The 8322-nt window shown below is 40.4% G+C and overlaps 1 long non-coding RNA gene and 3 other non-coding genes across 4 annotated transcripts; all 4 read right to left on the reverse strand.

Annotated features, from left to right (window-relative positions):
• On the reverse strand, positions 1 to 5792 carry LOC132383598 (uncharacterized). Its single transcript, XR_009508736.1, has 6 exons — positions 5644 to 5792; positions 3087 to 3232; positions 2113 to 2180; positions 1577 to 1606; positions 974 to 1019; positions 1 to 185 (listed from the first exon to the last, which is right to left on the reverse strand). It is a non-coding gene; the product is annotated as an uncharacterized LOC132383598 (long non-coding RNA).
• Positions 1092 to 1307, reverse strand: LOC132383614 (small nucleolar RNA SNORA73 family). Its single transcript, XR_009508746.1, has one exon. It is a non-coding gene; the product is annotated as a small nucleolar RNA SNORA73 family (small nucleolar RNA).
• LOC132383615 (small nucleolar RNA SNORA73 family) lies at positions 1870 to 2078 on the reverse strand. Its single transcript, XR_009508747.1, has one exon. It is a non-coding gene; the product is annotated as a small nucleolar RNA SNORA73 family (small nucleolar RNA).
• On the reverse strand, positions 3661 to 3866 carry LOC132383610 (small nucleolar RNA SNORA73 family). The gene has a single exon (XR_009508742.1). It is a non-coding gene; the product is annotated as a small nucleolar RNA SNORA73 family (small nucleolar RNA).
• Positions 5793 to 8322: the final 2530 nt, after the last annotated feature.

The following is an 8322-nucleotide window of genomic DNA, read 5'->3' on the forward strand; positions in this document are numbered from 1 at the left end:
TGATTTCAACATGAACTTTTATTTAGAAGTGAAATACCAAGAAAATACTAGTACACATTCAACAGAACTGTTGATTTCAGCCTCTGAACATCAAAGTTGGCAGCTTCAAAGAGAAGTCAAATGCACTTAAATCGTTCAGAAGCCCACCTGAAGATCACACTGCTCTCGTTAGAGCATCTAGGTACCTGAAATAAAATAAAAATAAAAATTAGCAAGCACAATTCAATCATGGCAATGGGTTTAACATCAAAACAGCTTAAATCTAGTTACACAACTGTCTTCATTCACGGTATTTCACTTGTACTGAACACTGAAATTCACTACACTGGGACCGAACGTAGTGACCTAAAAAAAAAGCAAGCTGAAAACTTAGCTCCACATGGACACCACAAAAGCTAAAATTGGAGTCAATCAGATCTTGTCATAGGGAGAACCCCAAGTCAACATCAGCAGGAATCCTAGTGTCCTGTTCAAAATTCCCCAATCATCAGCAACAGAATTATTTTACTGAAATACATGGGAAAATATGCTGAAAACATTGTTTAAAAAAAAATCACAGCTCTATGAATGGCTAACAAATGGGGTTTAACATAGCCCATCCAGCCTGAGGGCAGCGCTGAAGACCAAGGAAACCAAGTGAAAAGTATTCAAACTCTGCAGGTATCCATCTCAAAAATAATGATCAACTTTCTGGTTTACAAGATTACTGTGTCATGCATTGTTCATCTCCTCAGTCAGGCAAGGCCTCAGAATACACGAGATACAATCCTCACCAGCTGTAAAGCTGGGAATGCTTGTTCTTCAACACTGTGCAATGGGAATGTATATAGCAGGCCAAGGTCTGCTCCCATACAGCACACAAAGTTAAACTTGCTGGATATCCACAATGGTGTGGGGGGGGGGGGGGGGGGGGGGGAGGAAAGAAGAAAGAGAGCACATTTCATTCTAATAAAAAAGTGAATAGATACTTCACCTCTTCCGAGTTTTCATCTTCTCCAGTTGAGAAGTTGAATCTGGTACTGTGGATCAAAACAATTCAGAACAATGAGCCACTGATCAACCCTATCTCCATGCTTATTTCAAACACCAAACATTGTATCCTGCATGGTTTATCCCCTCAGACACTGTAATAACTGAGAAGGCTTAGGAATATACAGGATGCTGTCCTCACCAGCCTAACAGCTGGGGACTTGCTTTCTCTCCAATGTCATGGAAAAGGACTGTACATCATGGACCGTAGGTCTATGCTCCCACACGCCATATAGACAGAGCCAGATGAGAGTAACCTCACTGGATGCCTACATTGGAATATCTTAAAAGTTAAATCTACAGTTCAACATTGATCCAAGGACAACTACAAATAAAATTCAATTATTCCGTGGAATAACAGGTCCTCACCAGATTACATTCAAGTTTCATGCACCCAAATGTGACTAGCAGGATTTGCCAGCTACTGCATACCGCTAAGGAACTCGTCACATTTAAAATTTATGAACTACAGGTTAAACATTATAGAACTTTGCCATACCCTGAAGACTTGTACTTTTTTATATCAATTTGGTTCAAATATACTCACCAGTCTCATCCAACTTTATTAAACATTCCTCTGCAAAACAAAATAATTTTTTTTTTGAAATTCTCACCAACATACTCAAGTATTCTTCAATCAACACATCAGGGAGATATGCCTCCTTGAGTAATGAAGATCAAATCCTAGTGTACTTCAAGAAGCAATTTATTGCCATAAAATTTCACTTTAGCACGTTCAACATTTTGTAAACAACGTTCTTCTATTTCAAAGGCATCTTATATCCTAAAGCTAGATACTGAAAATCAAAACAGAAATTCCAGAAGTTTAGGTTTTGTCAGACATGTACCCTATATGGTTTGTCTCCCCAGTCACAGCAGACAGAGAAGGTCTAGGAATATATAGGATTCAGTCCTCACCAGCTGAAAGCCGGGGACACAAATGCTCTCCAACGACGTGGAATGGGACCGTACATCATTGACCAAATGTTTATGCTCCCTTATGCCACACAGACAGTGCCAGACAGAGAACTGCTGGATGTCAACGTTGGGTTCGCATTTTAAATGAGTTGCTCAGCAGCTTACCTCATTAGGTGCCTGATTCCAGCCTTCCTCATTTTCATCCCCATTCACAGGGGCAAAATTCAGTATGCCTGAAAAATCAATTAAAGCTCATCAAGGGCAAAGCCAAATCCTGAATCTATTACTAATGAGATAGCACTTTCACTGCATCACAATCTCACCCAATCAACTGCACTATTTTCTCTCTGGATACTGTAGATGGCCTGGGGTGCTGCTCAATCTGCATTCTTGTGGAATGCAACAGATCCAAGGCCAACGCCATCAATTCACACATGAACAAACCCCAGCATGAGCAATCTAGTTATTCAGTAATTATTGCAGCAGACTAATCCATTGCATGCAACCCATGCATGACTGCCCAGACAACTTGCCCTTAACAGAATTCTCAAATCACTAAATATAGCAGTTAATTTAGTCATCAGTTACCCAGGCCAGCCACACATTTCAGTTAATTGGGATAGACTTGATAAACATTGTCTAACTATTGCCAATCACCAACTGTCATGTGGCCATTGGACACTAATTGCACATGCTTAAGAGTTTTAAAATAGCATCAGCCACTTGGGCCCTAGATGTGTGCTGATTTTGTTCATTTTGTTAATCAAAAGAACTCCTGTCAATAACTTATTAGGAAAGAACAGTTTTGTAGTACTGTGGTAGCATTGGTGGTGACCAAATTTATTCTGTATTCATTTAAATACATTATTTGTCACTAAGTTAAATTGTAGCTTAACACTTAAAAAAAAAACAATTTTCATCAAGTTTGGCTACTAATTTGGCCAAAATGTTCTGTTCTGATGCATTCCAATGAACCTGAATCCATTTCAAGAATAAAATTCATTCAAGTTGTAAAAATCATTAACCCATATTTCTCAATGTATACATAAGCAGTTGATTTTGTTTGTTATAAAAATTGAACAGACTTGAATTGAAAATACACCGAGTAGGCTATCAGGATCATAAAATTAAATATTTACCTCCATAAAAACAGCCTTTACTCCCAGGAATAGGAAATACTTAACGCCAGGATAGGAAGAACTGGTGAACCATGGTGATAATTTGCAGACTGCTTACACTGAATAGATGACGGTATCCACCATGTGGAATCTTTAATGCCATTGTACTGTGGAAATATACACAAACATATCTGGTTAATATACACCAGCCCTAATGTAGTTCAGCAAATAATTCACTGCCTGTAACAATTTCAGTTCACTGAGACCACTTTACACTAAAATAATTTAATCAGTTTTCATAAATAACTTGCAAGATTTTAAATTTAGTTTTTTCGTGAATGCGCTTGTGCATCAGACTTGGCTCATATTCCTGTGATGGTGCTGAAACTAAGATTTTCCATTACAAACGTACTTGACATAATCTGATACATCACAAATTGATTTCAAGATTTAATCCCAAAGCCACAGGTAGATAGGTTGTAAAGTACCAAAGACAGAATCATTAGCTTATCTAAATCATTAAAAATAGCAGAAAACCCTGATCACAGCTGTTAACTCAGATGGTGCCTGAGAAGTGATTCTGGCTTCATTATAAACATGTACCCTATATGGTTTGTCTCCCCAGTCACAGCAGACAGAGAAGGTCTAGGAATATATAGGATTCAGTCACCACCAGCTAAAAGCCGGGGACACAAATGCTCTCCAACGACGTGGAATGGGACCGTACATCATTGACCAAACGTCTATGCTCCCACATGCCACAGACAGTGCCAGACAAAAATTGCTGCACGTCAACGTTGGGTTTATATTTTAAATGAGATGTTTGGTGGAGTAAAAAAAATCAAGTCAAAAACTTAATTCACATTGGAAAGCCTCCTTCCTTATAGTGCATGGAAAAGTATTTTGCTTCCCCACAACTAAATCCATTTTACTCTCATTTTCGAAGTTTAAAATGTATTGAAGGACTTTGAGCCAATCTAGAAAAACGTGCATCAGTCAAATCTAAAAGAAAAATTTCAAAATCTGGCTGCAATTTACTAAAAAAATTTAAAACCAAAATTGAGACTGAAAAAGTATTGGTCCCCTTTGTAATTTCAACACTAACGTTTCTCATGTGCAATACCGTCTGTTACCTTACCAACTCCAGCAGTGTGTTGATTTAGAAAATCGGAGTCACTCGTATAAATGACCCCCTTTTAAGATGTAATATTATGGTCGATTTTCAGATCAAATCAAAATGAAAAGACCAGTGAGTCGTGAGCATTCAAGTCAGGGAAATAGAGGAGCACTAATCCAGGGAAGGGTACAATACTCTCAAAAGGCACTGAACTTTGAAATGAGTGGAATGTTCCACTTTTTAGCAGGATGACCCAAAGAAGCGGCTTCATAGGAACTTGATGTAATTGAGTGGCCCAGTCAGTTTTTACCTTAACCTAACATCAGATTGCTATCCACCGTCCTCAACTAACTTGTCACAGCCTGAATAAACTTCGCAAGGAACGGGCAAATGCTCGACTACAAAGCCAAAAGTCATAAAACCTACTGGCAGTAAAGCTGAGAGGTTGCTCGATGAAATACTGAACTTCCCCTAGGGGAAAAGTGCCGATGTTTCAGTTTTTAAATTTTTAGTTTTCATGCTTTGCAATATTGATGTTTGGGACTCTACTACGAAAAATGATGTGATTCACAAATTAAAAAATTCTAATTGACCAAGGTCCCCGCAATACTACTGTAAACAAAGGGTTGTGGGAGAAATACTTTTTCAAGGCACTGCATCTGCCCAGAAGACGAGTGATTTTATTAAGCTTTTCACTCAACTCTGCGACTACCTACCCGAAAGCCCATGCTAGAGGAACTCGGGTCAGGCAGCATCTACGGAAAAGATCCATTCATCAAGTCCGCCTAAAGATCTAGGCCCAAAATGTCGACTGTGCTCTTCCCCCACCCCCCATAGACGGCCAGAGGCCGTCTGGCCTCTGAATTCCTCCAGCTTTTGTGTGTTCAGTGAATATACGATTGTAATTAATCTCATAGTACCGAAAGGAATTTATAAACAGAATCCATCCAGTCGCAAAGATAAATGCATAAGCTTACGGAAAGGCAGAGAACACGTGGCAAAAGCCAGGACATCCTGTGAACAAAGGGCAAGGCATAATACTGGCTACACACCGCAGAGCTCCTTCGGCCCACGTGTCTAATGTCCGGCCGAACTCCACTAGCAATAACTAGCATTAAATTCAGTTAATTAGCGACCAAATAGCACGCCATTGGCTAGTGGAGCTCCCGAGGGGGAAAAACCCACTAACCCAGGGCAGACCATCTATAGCCGCGTTCTGGATCGAAACCGACTCGGAAGCCTGGATGAGTCGCTCCGCAATCCACCAAGTGAAACGGGTGGAAGGTTCAAACCCCAACACATAGAAACAGCAGCGGAGAATCGCTGGCTCATCCTCGTCACAAGCCGGGAGCAAGGCTCGCACTCCCGCGGCGGCCTCACGCACTGCTGGTCGGACAGTCGGTCTTCTCGCCAGGAAGCGCGGTGCTGGGGTAAGCGCCAAGAGCAACCTACGGAACTCACCTGTAACATCACACCAACAACTTCACACCGCTGCACTGCTTCGTCAGAAAGAGACCCAGCCGACCCCGACACGCCGTTTTATAGGGTTCGGACCGACAAGATGTCCGGTCACCCTGCCGCCTGCGGCCCGCCTCCCGCTACACTGCCATCCGCAGGCTGGCAGACACAATGACTTAAATACAATCTCCGGTAGTGTTCTTTGTGATTGCAGAGTCCCAAACTCTGCCATCGATAATGAAACTGTGGTGAAGGATTAGGACATCAGTCTGTGGGAAGGATATCGTTAAGCTGGAAAGATTTTTTTAAAAAATTATTGAGATATAGAGTGGAGTAGGCCCTTCCAGCCACACTGCCCGGCAATCCTCTGATTTAATCAAAAGGGAGCTTTGACCGGCGGCCAATCCGAACATTAAAACGTTTTGAGAGCGGGGTACTTCACCAAGAGAAATGCCACTCACTGGATGTTTTGGTTTTTGCAGCATTCTCCATAAAGTCTAGAGACTATTATGCATGAGAATCCCAGGAGATCAGTAGTTTCTGAGGTACTCTAATAACCCCACCTGGAAGTAACAATCATTCCACAACCTGAGGCACTTCGATCACATTTCTTCCCCTTTCTAATGTTCGGTCTGAAAAACAACTGACCCTCTTGACCATGTCTGCATGCTTTTATACGTAGAGTTGTTCCCACATGTTTGGATGATTAGATACTTGCATTAACAAGCAGGTGTATCTAAAAGAAAATATCCACTGAGTGTATCTACTATTTCTGCAATGGTTGAATTTTGAGCAGGTCCTAGAACATTTTTCCCAGTGTGTACAGATTTTATAATTGAGGAAAAACAATCTCTTTTCTATGCTGGAAAGATGTAATTAGTAGATTGTTCCAAGGATTAATCCTTACCTTAATGATTTAGTGGAAAGCACAAACTGCAAGGTGTCCATGTTGCTGATTCTGGAATGGTTCTGCAAGACTGTAAAATTGCAAATGTCACTCCACTCTTCAAGAGAGAAGCAGAAGAAAGGAAACTATATGCTCTTCTCACTGCTGTCATCAGGAAGTAGGTACAGAAGCCACAGGACTCACACCGCAAGGTTCATGAACAGCTATTACACATCAACCATCAGGTTCTTGAACCAAAGGGGATAACTCCATTCATCCCATTACTGAAATGTTCCCACAATCTATGTGCTCAGTTTCAAAGACTCTTCATCTTAAGTCGTCTATTGTCATTTAACTAGATACATGTATATAATGTATATAGAAATGAGACGTTTCTTTGAACCAGGGTGTAAAGCACAGTAGTACACATACACATGGTAACTAATGAAGATGTGGATAAAGTCTACAGATGAATGATACATGAGTAATAAACTAAAGTGCATTAATTTTTACTATTGGAAGGTACAGTTCTAACGTTCTTGATATTTATTATTTCTTTCACTTTGTATATGCAGTTTCTTGTCTTTTGCACACTAGTTGAACACCAATTTGGTGTGGTTTTTCAATGATTCTATTATGGTTATTTTTATATTATAGATTTATTGAGTATCCCTGGAAGAAAACTAATCTCAAGGTTGTTTATGGTGACATATGCATACTTTGATAATAAATCTATTTTGTACTTTGAGATGGTTTTGTATTTTTTGAAGATTAAAAGAACAAAGCTTGTTCTTTCTTAAATATGTAAGATCTTATGGTGATGTAACAAGATAGAGGATGACATGTTTCCCTAAGTAGGAGAGCCCTGAATGAGGGGACAAGATGGTAGAACAAACAGAGGGTGGGAAATCTCTGGCATGCTACATGCCAGAGGTTTGTGATGGCCACATCACTGAGGCACTTCCACCGTAAGGAGGCTATTGTTTTTGAAAGATTAGGAGAGCTGTGGGCTTTGTGCAACAGGCACAAACGAGTTGAGGCCTGGGGCAGATTTACCATGATGCTTTATATTACAAATCCCTCCAAACTTCCATCCTACCACAGGGTGCTTCTTTTCCCAGATCCATTTGATCAGGAAACTTCAATTATTTGCTCTGTAGATGCTGCCTGGTCTTCTCACTCTCATTTCCAGCACGGTTGAATGTGAATTTGATGATGAACACCTCCAGTAGTAATAAAACTTGAACAGAAAGTCAAAAGTTTCTCAGTTGTGTGAATTCTAATGGATTAACCCCACTGGCCTTGAGGAGGCTGTGGATGAATAGAATTAACCAAAATCTAACTGCAGACAGATCCTCCTCCTCCAACTGTTATAGATGTTTAGAAAGCAGAAGTGAAATTAACCCGCTGTCTGTTTGGAGATACTATTCTCGCAATGGCTTAGTGGTTAATGCAGTGCTTTGCAGTATCAACTGTGAGAACAGGGTTTAATTCCCGTCGCCACAGGGAATTTGTACATTCTCCCCGTGAGCATCTGGGTTTCTTCCAGGTGCTTTGGTTTCCTCCCACATTCCGAAGATGTACAGTTAAGGTGAATTGTGAGCATGCAATGTTTGCACTAGAAGCATAGTGACACTTGCAACTGCCCTCAGTACATCATCTGATGTGTTAGTCATTGAAGCAAGCAATGCACTTCACTATGTTTTGATGTGTATGTGATAAATAAAGCTAATCTTTACCACAAAACTTGTACAAGTGTTTTTCAGGCAAGAATCAACATTAAAACAGAACATTGA

This window comes from Hypanus sabinus, chromosome 30, assembly GCF_030144855.1.
Source record: "Hypanus sabinus isolate sHypSab1 chromosome 30, sHypSab1.hap1, whole genome shotgun sequence".
NCBI classification, from domain to species: domain Eukaryota; kingdom Metazoa; phylum Chordata; class Chondrichthyes; order Myliobatiformes; family Dasyatidae; genus Hypanus; species Hypanus sabinus.